The 12880-nt window shown below is 39.9% G+C and overlaps 1 long non-coding RNA gene across 1 annotated transcript; it reads left to right on the top strand.

The window, feature by feature from the left end:
- The first annotated feature begins 1219 nt into the window (after positions 1-1219).
- LOC129624196 (uncharacterized) lies at positions 1220-12571 on the top strand. The gene is made up of 4 exons (XR_008700813.1): positions 1220-1260; positions 1495-1618; positions 1943-2039; positions 12067-12571. It is a non-coding gene; the product is annotated as an uncharacterized LOC129624196 (long non-coding RNA).
- The last annotated feature ends 309 nt before the right edge of the window (positions 12572-12880 follow it).

Below are 12880 nucleotides of genomic sequence, written 5' to 3'. Positions count from 1 at the left end.
TGAGATGTATCAATACAACGTACAAGTTCAGTCTTGATACAGTCGGCTAGTTTACTAAAACTCACTCCGTGTAGGTAGTAGAGACATTGCATTTAAGAGAGACAATAAAAATTCTTTTAATAGGACTAAACTGACTGTACACATTTAAGGATTCTACTCTCCAGTGCACATTTTTATATTATAAATGTTTTCCTATTAAAAAGCACAAGTCAAGATTGCATTGTTTTTAGTGTAGAGTTAAGGAACCATGGCAGAATCTATTTTTAGAAAAATGCACATTTTATTTTGCTGTAAAATGTACATGTTATACACACAGAATTGAAGTGTTGTGTGTCTTTTTTTCTTTTAAATGTACTAAAAGCCAGAGAGGAGATTATGATTATATGCTGATTATCCCCAGATTCCAACATCTAGTCTTAAACTCTGACTCTATCTCCTGAAGGCACATTTCTTTAGGTTAGATCAGATCCCATTATCACCTTCTTATTCAGGGCTTCACTCACCCAATGTAGCTTGCATTCTCATTTCTACTAAGAGCATCGTTCTTCTCATCTTATGCTTTCTTTCTCTCATGTTGGAGGCCCCATGCTCATCACCAATGCACTGACGCTTGAGTTTGTGTTGCCTGTTTGTTGAGGCCTCTTCTATCCTCCTCGAGCTGTGTTATTCTTTAAAGTCTCGGGCCTCAATAGCCTGGAATCAAAACTGATTTGGAGTGGAGGGGCTCTTAAAATGTGCTTTCAATCTAGATAAGTTACCACTGTGGATTGTCCATCTTTATTTATGTTTGGCTGCCCTGGATCTGTGTTGTTTGGCACAGGCTCTCTCTAGTCCTGCAGAGCGGGGGCTATGCTTTGTTATGTGTGGGCTTCTCTTTGTAGTGGCTTCCCTCGTTGCAGAGCACAGGCTCTAGGCGCGTATGCTTCAGCAGCTACAGCACTCGGGCTCAGAAGATGTGGTGCAGGGGCTTAGCTGCTCTGCAGCATGTGGAATCCTCCCGGACCAGGAATCGAACCTGTGTCCCCTGCATTGGCAGGTGGGTTCTTATCCCATGTACCATCGCGGAAGTTCCATCTGTCTTTATTTTTATTGATTGATTTTAAATTAATGTTTATTGAAGAATACTTGCTTTATAATGTGTTAGTTTCTTCTGTACAGCAAAGTGAATCAATTATATTTATACATATACCTCCACTTTTTTGGATTTCCTTTCCATTTAGGTCACCACAGAGGACTGAGTAGAGTTTCCTGTGCTACACAGTAGGTTCTCCTTAGTTATCTATTTTATACATAGTATCAATAGTGTATAGATGTCAATCCCAGTCTCCTGATTAATCTTACCTCCTTCCCCCACTTGGTATCATGTGTTTGTTCTCTATGTCTGTGTCTCTAGTTCTGCTTTGTAAATAAGATTGCACCAGTTTTCTAAATTCTATGTATACGTGTCAATATATGATGTTTGCTTTTCTCTTTCTGACACACTTCACTCTGTAGGACAGTCTTCAGGTCCATTCACATTGATACAAATGCAAATCGTCCATCTTTAACGTCTAAGATGCTAGGAGCTTTTCTATTTGCATAGCTCATAAAGAAGAAACGGAAGTGACAAGATGGGAAGGTATGTATGGTTGGTCTAGGGAATCAGGCTTGAAGACGTCACAGGTTGTTTTTATTGACAATCCTTTGGCAACAATTCAATCTCTGTGCCAGGGGCTTAGCAGGTGGCTCAGTGGTAAAGAATCCGTCTGCCAATGCAGGAAATGCAGATTCTATCCCTGGGTTGGGAAGATCCCCCAGAGAAACAAATGGCAACCCACTCCAGTATTCCTGCCTGGAAAATCCCATGGACAGAGGAGGCTGGTGGGCCCCAGTCCTCGGGGTCACAAGAGTCTGACACCACTTAGCAACTAAACCATGACCACCACCAGTCTCTTGCCCACAGGGAACTACAAGGGGCCCTGAAACAGAAAAACTCTGTTGTGTGTCCTGTAGCAGACAGAAACTTGGATTTGAATGAGTCAAGAACGGTCCTTGTCACAGTGAGTATGTCTTTACTCTCTAACATTCACTAAATTGAATGAAAATTTTATTAACACAACGTTTTGTTCCCCTGTCTCCACATTTAAAACTATCCAGATGTTTAAGGGTTAATATCCAGATAATTAAGGGTTAATATCCAGGTGACTGAAAATGTTCTGTCTTCACCAACACAAGGGTGCTGCACAGCTCTACCCTGAATTTGCATGTCTCTTATTCTTTCCAACTGGAAATCGGATTCTCAACTCCATTGGACTAAAAAAACTTCCTATAAAAAGATCTAGGAATTCCCACGAGTACAGCTCAGTCATAATCTTTATTTAGTCTCTTTAAAATGGAAAACCATTTGGAAAATAAAAAAGTTTAGGATGAAACACTAGGCACAGAGATTGTAATTAAAATGCACATGTGAAAAACAAGCAAAAAAGAAGCATTCGTCTTCTTGGAAAATCCAGGAGGAGAAATAAGCAGAATTCAATGTCGTTGTCATCATTGGTAATTGCTGTTAAGAGATTTGCAAGCTCCTTTGTTACCCATATACCTCTGAGAACCAGCAGCAGGACTGTGAGTCGCACTGTGCTGTGCTGGTCGCTCAGTTATGTCTGACTCTTTGCGATTCTATGGACTGTAGCCCGCCAGGCTCTTCTGTTCATGGGATTTCTCAGGCAAGAATACCGGAGTGGGTTTCCGTGCCCTTTTCCAAGGGATATTCCCCACCCAGGAATTGAACCCAAGTCTGCTTTGTCTCCTGCATTGCGGGCAAATTCTTTGTCCACTGAGCCATCTGAGAAGTCACTACTAGTCAGCAATCACAAAGAGTATTTGCTAGGACACTTAGGCATCTACACATTCTGCTGATCTCCCAATTCTTCACCATCTCTGCCTTATTATCCCCTGTATGGACAAGTGGTACAACTTCTCAATTCACATTCATTCTTTCTAGGTTTTATATTTTAATATGTATGGACCCCATAATTTCCAAGTACCATGGGCTACTTGATGGCTATGTGCATTTATTTTTTAGTTAAAGGATTATATATTGTTATTTAGTGGAAATTCTCCTTATTTATTGGCTGTGCCAGGGTGGCACATGAGATCTCAGTTTCTTAGTACCCTGACCGGGGATTGAACCTGTACTTTTTGCACTGAAAGTGCAGAGTCTTAACCATTGGACTATCAGAGAAGTCCCTCTGTTCACATTCTGATGTCTAAATCTCACTCACATCCATAGTTCACTTCTTTTTTTTTTTCTGCAGAATTAACCTAAATCATAGATATAATAATATCACTCCTATATTTAAAAACCTCAGTTCTCCTGGGTTCCCTGCAATAGACTCTCATTATTCTAATGGCACAAAAGTCCAATCATTTTAATATGGCACACAGATGCCATTAAAACTTTGCCCCAAAGTTTATCTCTTAAAGTAAATCTTGACTTTTACTTAATTCTTTATCTTGTGCTTTTTTCCTTGAACTGTCATTGAACTTTGACATCTATCCTTAAGAAACACGATTATGTAATGCTTTACACAACTGTTTATAGTGGACATATCTAGAACAGATATACTATTTGCAGGGCAAAAATTTGGGTGTGTACCTTTTCATAAGCTCATCTTTTCAAACTCATCTTTATTTTAAGCTTATTTCCTTCATGGAAGAAATTTTGTGTAGTTAATTGTGTGTGTGTGTGTGTGTGTGTGTGTGTGCGCACGCACGCATGCACTCAGTTGTGTCTGACTCTTTGTGAACCCATGGACTGTAACCTGTCATGCTCCTCTGTCCATGGGATTTTTCAGGCAAGAATTCTGGAGTGGGTTGCCATTTCCTCCTCCAGGGATGTAGTTAATTAGGGACTGTCTAAATCTAGTCCCATTTCCTCCCAGGGAATGATCTGCAATTCTAGAGAATTTGGGGGTTAGGGGTGTTTTGTTTGTTTTTGTTCCTTCTTTCCTTTTCCTCCTTCCTTCCTTCCTCTCTTCTTCTTCTTTTTTTTTTTATAATAACAGTTTAGGGGTGTGAATGTCTGGCCGTGGTCATCTTGTCCGCACTGGTATCGTTATAAACAACACTGTTCTTGTGAACACCCACCAAGATTAGTTTGATCTCGTAAGTGACCTGGCCAACAGCTCACACTGTCATTTGCAAGCACTTCTCTCATCTCTATGCTGGGACTTACCCAGGTGAGCTGCCCACTCTCTGCTAACTTCCTTCCTGAGAGCAAGGGAAGCGCTGACTGCTTTCCAGGTGTTCCCAGGGAGACCAGTGAGTTTTGTGGGGCAATACAGGCCCTGGTACCTTGACACAATCCACAGCACCTTTGGCATCCATGCCAAGGTTTGTTGGTGAGCTCCGTGAGGTTGTTGCTCCTCTTCTTCCACCTCTAAGTAGAAAGTGAAACTTTGATGCTTTGTACATTTATATCCCTAAATGTATCTAGGCTTTGCTATTGCTCCCTTGAACACAGTTCCTGGTGATGCAAAAGGGTCCAGAAGAGGAGGAGAACTCAACTCAAAGACTCAGAGACCCATGTCAGCCTCTGCTCAGCAAACCAGCCCAGACAGGCAAACCAACTCCTGTGACTGGACCTCTTTTCTGCCTCTGTATCCTAATGCCTGCACACTATGCTGGGAGTTCTTTCCCATCAACAGGGCATGCTTTCAAAAACTTGCCTTTACATGGTGTTTCACACAAACCCCTTTTCTTGCTATGTCTCTCCTTCCCTGAGCTAGTAGCCTTGTCAGGCCTAAGGTATTAGCTAAAATGGGTTGGAGGAGCAAAGGAGAGACCAAACAAATATTGTAAATATAAACATTCACGCTAACAGTTCCAAATAAGCTTTGCGGAAGGAAGGTTCTAATAGACACAGATCCAGATATTGTAGCTATAAACACAGAGTCTCTCTGATACTCAGATGCCCTGGAAGTGGACCTTATAGATTCTAGATATGGGTTGAATGGATGGAAAAATATAAAATGTATCTTTCCATGTAAAATGGAAATTTTAACCAAGTTGGTTCAGAGAATCATAAAGCTGAGTTAACTGAGTAGTTGCTTGGGTATTCTATTTTTATTTGATAAATAAAGAAGCCACTAAAATCCTGTATTTCAAACGTTGGTAGGAGTTAGTCGCTTAATTTGTTTCATTCACTTGTACCTGTTCACCACCTGTCAGAAGGTGATGGAATCTCTATAGCATAGGTGCAAAATGAAAGCTTTCCAAGTACTGTTTTTCTCAGTGCCAAATATTAAAGTCTTAAAAGGCCAGTTCTAATGATACTTTAACATCTCATATTGCTTTATAAATACTTTATATAATGTGTACAAAATGGCATTAATTAGCCCCCTGGTTATTTTTCTTTGTGATTGTGAACAATGTTGCCCAGGAAGGGAAGAAAGGGATTGGTTTTGAAAGCTGAAAAGGCTACAAATAATTAACTGGGGGAAAAAAAAAAAAAGGTCAGTAGGACTAATGAGAGAAACACAGGAAGGAAATTAAACATTGATAGAGTAAGAAGTAGAAAGTCCATCCAGGAAATAAAAGATTCACATTCTGTCTTTCATTGGTCATTTTATCTTAGAAGTCTAAAAATACCATTTTCAAATTAAGAAAAAAATCGAGAGTTGTGACTATAATCTTAGAGCAGACTGACATTTCTGATAAAGATATTTGATTTTTTACTGGTAGGCATTAGGGATAAATTAAACTTTTTGTAAAAACAAGTGACATGACGCAAGTTATTTTTTAATCTATTATATCCATTCACTGGGTAGATAATTAGTGAGCATCCAGTATGATCTCAATTCAATACTTGATAAGTATTGACCCAGTCTTAAAGTTACTTAGTAGAAAAACCATAGCATTCAGGTCAAATTACTAAATCCTTCGAATCTTCTGCTTCATCATTTGTAAAAAGGGATGATGATGAGAACAATAAAAATGTCCCACTCAGATGAACCATAATGGAAAAGAATATGAAAAAGAATATATGTATATATATATAACTGAATCATTTTGCTGTACGATGGAAATTAGAACATTGTTTATCAACTACATTTCAATGGATTTTTAAAAAATAGTCTCACTTATACATTTGATGCATAAAACCCCAAGCTAATGCATACAAAAGTGCTTTGCAAACTGCTAATAAAAATAAAATGTCATCTATTTCACATTTCAGTCTAAGATTTTCCTACCTTCCATTTCTAACTTTGCAAACATTGAAAATACCTAGAGAAAGAGGAACATATGTAGAATGTGTTCATGTGAATTCTTATTTGACTCAGATTCTTACCATTTCCACCCACCAAGTTCATTGAAGTCATTTTCATTTCTTTTATTTCTGAAGCCTCTGATGCTATTTGATACCTATCTATACTGAGTTGAATTGCACTTAGGAAATTATTTCACTGTGCGACTCCAGGAGAGTCTGGTGTCACGTGAGGCAGGTATTACTGTAAGGCATTGTGACTCAAAAGAGAAAGCTGCTCATTATGTCAATTACATTTATGGGAAGCAAGGGAACCCAGTTTCCCATCCCTCTTGTGAATTCTTTCAGCAAATTAAATTATGGGCATGCAGACTTGTTTAATTAATGGAGTGCATTGCAACTTGGAATTGTAGCATCTGGGCGTGGAGAAATCAGTGTATCGCCATTTCAGAGATGCTTTCTACTTGGCTTTTCATCATGGATGGCTATTCAGAGCCCTCAATAATTGAGAGAAGGGAACCTCACTACGGTTGTGTCTATATAAGACATCAACAACCTCTGAGTTGAGCATCGTGCTTGTGCTTAGATGTCTAATAAATAGGTTTGCTTGGAAGAAAATACTCTATAAAGACTGTAGAGCGTGCTCATCATACAAATTCTTTCCCCAGTAATTTTGACAACAAATAACTATGATACTTCCCAGTGTCAGCAACTTTGGGATAGTTTGTAGCTTCTTACTCTGTGTTGTATAATCAAAGCTGATTGAATTAAGAAAAATAAAATGAACAAATCAAATATTTCTTCTGCTAAGTGTACAAAAGTTGAAATTAGCCAATGTTTATTGAGTTTGTGTTACATGCAGAGCACTTTCTTGGGCATCTTTGTTTACAAAGTTGAGAAGACTTAATCTTGGGAACTAGGAGAGATGGAAATATAAGCATAAATTCCTGCGTATCTACTTGATTATTACCTTAACAGGGACATTTGCAAAGTGCCTTGGAAATACAGATCCAGAAACAATGATAACTGTCAGAGGAAGTGGTGGACTCCTGCAGAGGAGGACGAGGAAAACTCTACAGTACAAATGCTATTCCAGCTAAGAGAACAACTTAAGTCATGAAAGAATAAAAAATGGATCTTATTTCTGAGAAAATTGAGCAGTCTAGTTTGGACTGTCACTGGAAACAGAGCCTTAAAGGGATACTGAAATAGCCCAAAGGCTATGCAGAGGAATTTGAATATATATGTTCACAAGGCTCCATTAAGATGTTCCGAAGGAGAAGGACAAGACCATACCTATTTAAGAAACTCCAATTTGAAGAGGCACATGCATCCTAACATTCACAGCAACATTACTTGCCATTGCCGAGACATGGAGGCAACCTAGATGTCCATCAACAGGTGAGCAGATGAAGAAGATGTGGTGTGCATATACAACAGAATACTGCCAGCCATTGAAAAAGAATGGAATACTGCCGTTTGCAGCAACATGGATGGACCTAGAGATTATTATACTAAGTGAAGTAAGCCAGACAAAGACAAACATCATAAGATATCACTTATATGTGGAACCTTAAAAAATGATGTAGATGAACTTATTTACAGAAAAGAAACAGACTCACAGGCATAGAAAACAAATTTATGGCTACCAAAGGGGAAAAATGAGTGGAGTGGTAAATTAGGAGTTTGGAATTAACATATATACACTACTATATACAAAACAGATAACCAACAAGGTTCTACTGCATGTCACAGGGACGTATACTTGATATCTTGCAGTAACCTATGATAGAAAATGATATGAAAGATAATTAATATATAAAAATTATTATGTATGTTTATATTATCCTCTGTCCATGGAATTCTCCAGGCAATACTGGAGTGGGTTGCCATTCCCTTCTCCAGGGATATATATAGATATATAATTTATGGGGCTTTCCTGGGGGATTAAAGAATCCACCTGCCAACGCTGGAGACACAGTTTCCATCCCTGGGTTGAGGAGATCCCTTGGAGGTGAAAATGGCTCCCCTCTCTAGTATTCTTGTTTGGAGAATCCCATGGACAGAGGAGCCTGGCTGGCTACAGCCCACGGGGTCACCAAAGAGTCAGACACAACTTAGCAACTAAACAGCAATATAAAATTTATATAAATATATATTTATATACGTAATACTGAATCACTCTGCTTCACATCTGAAAGTAATACAAGATTGTAATCAACTACATTTCAATAAAAATGTGAAAAAAAAGTTAGAAAAGGTCATACCTGCTTTTATAAGATCAGTGATCCCACGTGGATGGATAGTGCTGGCGGAAGCAGAAGAAGAGTATGGTCAGCAGGGCAGTAGGTGAGCACAGGAGTTCCTCCAAGTGTCCCGGAGAAGGATCTGGAGGCCTGGACAGAGGGCGGCGGTGGGAGAGAAGGGGCAGAGCAGCTGGGCACCACTGTTAGCTGCTGGCATCATTTTCCGTCCTAGGTAGCAGCGCCTGGGTTTGACCGGCCGTCTCTCCCTCCTCGATCACCTGTGTGGTTTGAGGAAGCTGACTCTGTGTCTTCTCAAACAGAGGAGCAAGTGAGGAAGAACAAGCTATTTGCATGCTTTCCTTGTCAGGATCCTATCAAGGGATCCAGAGCAGAGACGTGCGATCAGAATGAGCCTTGAGACATACTAGGAACCGAGCCAGTCAGTACAGCGTAAGCATGTCTCACATCTTCACGTTTCTTCAACGTGATTTCCACTTATTCAACCAATTCCATTACACTACACTACCACAGTTTATTTAATCCTTCCCCCAACTGTGCCCATTCAGGGATGTCTCTTCACATTATTTTTTTTTCTGTTATAAACAATGAACATCCTTATAGAAAGTGTATAATTATGTTCTTAGGATAAATTTTGAGACTGGTTTTATTACAAGATCAAAGGGGGCTATCTAATTGCCTTTTATATGAAAGCAAAAGTTGCAGATTATCTAACTCTGACAGAGCTCTCGCATTCTGTAGTTAACAGCAGCTGACTTATAATTGGATCCATCCAAGTAATGTTTTTAGAAACTGCAAACTTATTTACAAGACTAGATTCTGAAGCAGCTTCTCCTCTCTACACTATTTAAAGATAAAGCTTAACCAAATATGAACCACTGATGGCCACTCCAGAGATTTTCAGAACACGGTCCTGTCATTAGCAAGCAAATTTGAAAAACCCCTGTCTTCTCCTACTCCCGTCAATTAATATCAAAATCCTATGTATTTATGTTTTAAAGACAACTAAAATACTGCCATTCGCAGAAACTTCTTTATTTAGAATTAATCTCAGTAATCACTCCTTTTTCTGTACTTTCTGTTTTTACTTCCTCAACACATTTTTTTTTTTTTTCTTTTCTACAACCATCTCCTCACCTCCATCCTCAAACTTCTGCTTGGAAGGTGTGGGGACTTCACACTCAAGTTCTCCAGGCCTCCGTCTCCCACATATTCCTCAACCAAGACACTACTTCTGCACCTAGCATCCTTTCTCAACTGACCCTCTTTCTTTGTGAAGTAGCCACAGTTAAGAGACGGCCTCTCCTGGCCACTGTGCTGGTACATATAGAAAGGGTATCATTCTGTGTTTAATGGGCTCCCCTGGTGACTCAGACTGCAAAGAATCTGCCTGCAATGTGAGAGACCTGAGTTCGATCCCTGGGTCAGGAAGATCCCATGGAGAACAGAATGGCTACCCATTCCAGTATTCTTGTCTGGAGAATGCCATAGATAGAGGAGCCTGGCAGGCTATAGCCCATGGGATCCCAAAGAGTCAGACAGGACTGAGCGACTAACCCTTTCACTTTCACTTTCTGTTGTTTAAATGCCCAGGGTCTCTGCTTTCTGAGTAAGTGCTGTGCTGTGCTTAGTCATGTCTGACTCTTTGTGACCCCATGGTCTATAACCCACCAGGCTCCTCTGTCCATGGGGATTCTCCAGGCAAGAATACTGGAGTGGGTTGCCATGCCCTCCTCCAGGGGTTCTTCCTAACCCAAGGATCGAATCCAGGTCTCCCGCATTGCAGCTGGATTCTTTACCATGTGAGCCACCAGAGAAGCCCAAGAATACTGGTGTGGATAGCTATCCCTTTTACAGGGGATCTTCTTGACCCAGGAATTGAACCAGGGTCTCCTGCATTGCAGGCCAATTCTTTACCAGCTAAGCTACCAGGGAAGCCCCTTTCTGACTACGCCTTACTACCAAAAAAGAAAGAAAGAAAGAAAGGTAAGCAAGGATTGAAGGGAAGACATACTCTTTTCCAAGACGTTATTATGTCCAGCAAGCCTAGAAGACATAAGTATGCCCCGGGAATGTCCTCAGTTGGCCATTGGCATACCCAGCAAGCAGGGACTTCTTAGTACTTCTTCCACCAGAGTCGCCAGCACCCACAGTGCAGAGGTAGCGGTGATTGTTAGTCTAGGGCTCACAGCCGTGCACAACTTCAGTTGTTTCTGTCTGTGACCTTAATTTTTGTTGCAACTCACCATCTTTCTGAAGCTAGGTCCTCCAGTCTGGTTACCCAGGCTCCCTGTTGACGCTCAGAGTTACCTTTATACCAGTGATTCATTCCTTTCTGCTTCTGTTAGCCAAGCCCATTTCTTTTGTTCCCAACAGTGGCCTTAGTGGACAAAGGGTGGCCCTGCCTGTGTGATAAAAATGTTAGGATTGTGTAATTCAGATGATTATTTGAACTAAAAAGCCTCTTGATGAAAGTGAAAGAGGAGAGTGAAAAAGTTGGCTTAAAGCTCAACATTCAGAAAACAAAGATCATGGCATCTGGTCCCATCACTTTGTGGGAAATAGATGGGGAAACAGTGGAAACAGTGTCAGACTTTATTTTTTTGGGCTCCAAAATCACTGCAGATGGTGACTGCAGCTATGAAATTAAAAGACGCTTACTCCTTGGAAGGAAAGTTATGACCTACCTAGATAGCATATTGAAAAGAAGAGACATTACTTTGCCAACAAAGGTCTGTCTAGTCAAAGCTATGATTTTTCCAGTGGTCATGTATGGATGTGAGAGTTGGACTGTGAAGAAAGCTGAGCGCCGAAGAATTGATACTTTTGAACTGTGGTGTTGGAGAAGACTCTTGAGAGTCCCTTGGACTGCAAGGAGATCCAACCAGTCCATTCTAAAGGAGATCAGTCCTGGGTGTTCTTTGGAAGGAATGATGCTAAAGCTGAAACTCCAGTACTTTGGCCACCTGATGTGAAGAGTTGACTCATTGGAAAAGACCCTGATGCTGGGAGGGATTGGGGGCAGGAGGAGAAGGGGACGACAGAAGATGAGATGGCCGGATGGCATCACCAACTTGATGAACATGAGTTTGAGTAAACTCTGGGAGTTGGTGATGGCCAGGGAGGCCTGGCGTGCTGCGATTCATGGGGTGGCAAAGAGTCAGACACGACTGAGCGACTGAACTGAACTGAACTGAGACCCAAGTTCAGAGATTTGATAGCACAAGAACCTGCAAAGGAATCTTTGTGGCCCGTCTTACAGACAGAAAATAAATGATGGCTAGAGTTCTGAAAAATTGGAGCTACAGAGTATTAATAACATATTTATTATCATTTTGGATCTAACTGTGCCCAGAGAATCAACTGTTCTGATGAAATAATGTTACAATCTTAGACTGAATCAAGTATCTTATACAGCAAAGTAGGGTTGTAGCATTAGTTTTAACCCCATCTCATCTGAAATTATTCAATGTGTACTTTAAAGTCACAAAATCTTTAAGTACTATCTTTTGCTTGAATTGATTTCCCATGAATTAAGAACTTTTTTTTTTTTTTTAGATTTAGTATCCTTTTCATATTTCTTCAGAAATGTTACCATCTCAGAATCTCAATTATTTCATATGGACATCTGGATCAAGCCAATTATTGTAGCTTTCTCATCCAATACATGAGCAAGCATCCATAAAGGAGAGCATCTGCTGTCTGGTTAATTGCACTAGTATCTGGGAGAATATGAAATAATTTCATGTTTTGTAAGTAGCGTAGCTCAAATAGAAGCCTGGAGTCATCTTTCCCATCATCCTGTCCTGATTGTCTGTTTATAGTCCAAAGTAATTAAAGAACAAACTTTGGTATGATTGTTACTGATGGTACTTTAATAAAAATAATTATCTCACCATTTCACTTTCTGTTTACTTTCTTCTTCAAATGCCAACTATCACCATTTGGCAGAAAGAATAGTCTCACTTAGAAGATGGATTTTTCTCAAAGTTCAACAGATTTTTCTGGGAAGAGAAAAAATAATGAGTTGGAATTTATGATAAAATTGTAAGAAAACATACATATAAAGTGACTTTTTGAAGTTAATGATTAAACTAGTTTCTCTCAATTGCTGTACCTTCAGCCATAGTTGACTGGGCTACTAACTAATACTTCAAAATTAATATAATTGATTTTTGATGAGAGGTTGTTTCCTGCAAGCAGGAAGGTAAATAGGAGGAAACCCTCTGAAGAGTCCTAAGCGGAAATTCTATATGAAACAATATCAATGATGATTTCAAATCGCACTAGATACTCTGTTATGGGAAATTGCTGAAATCACTATCATGTTATTCAGATATCTTGGGCTCTGCAGAGGTATTCAGGACAACTA

The sequence above is a fragment of the Bubalus kerabau genome, chromosome 12 (assembly GCF_029407905.1).
Source record: "Bubalus kerabau isolate K-KA32 ecotype Philippines breed swamp buffalo chromosome 12, PCC_UOA_SB_1v2, whole genome shotgun sequence".
Taxonomy (NCBI): domain Eukaryota; kingdom Metazoa; phylum Chordata; class Mammalia; order Artiodactyla; family Bovidae; genus Bubalus; species Bubalus kerabau.
This window is presented reverse-complemented; position numbering and strand designations above follow the sequence as displayed.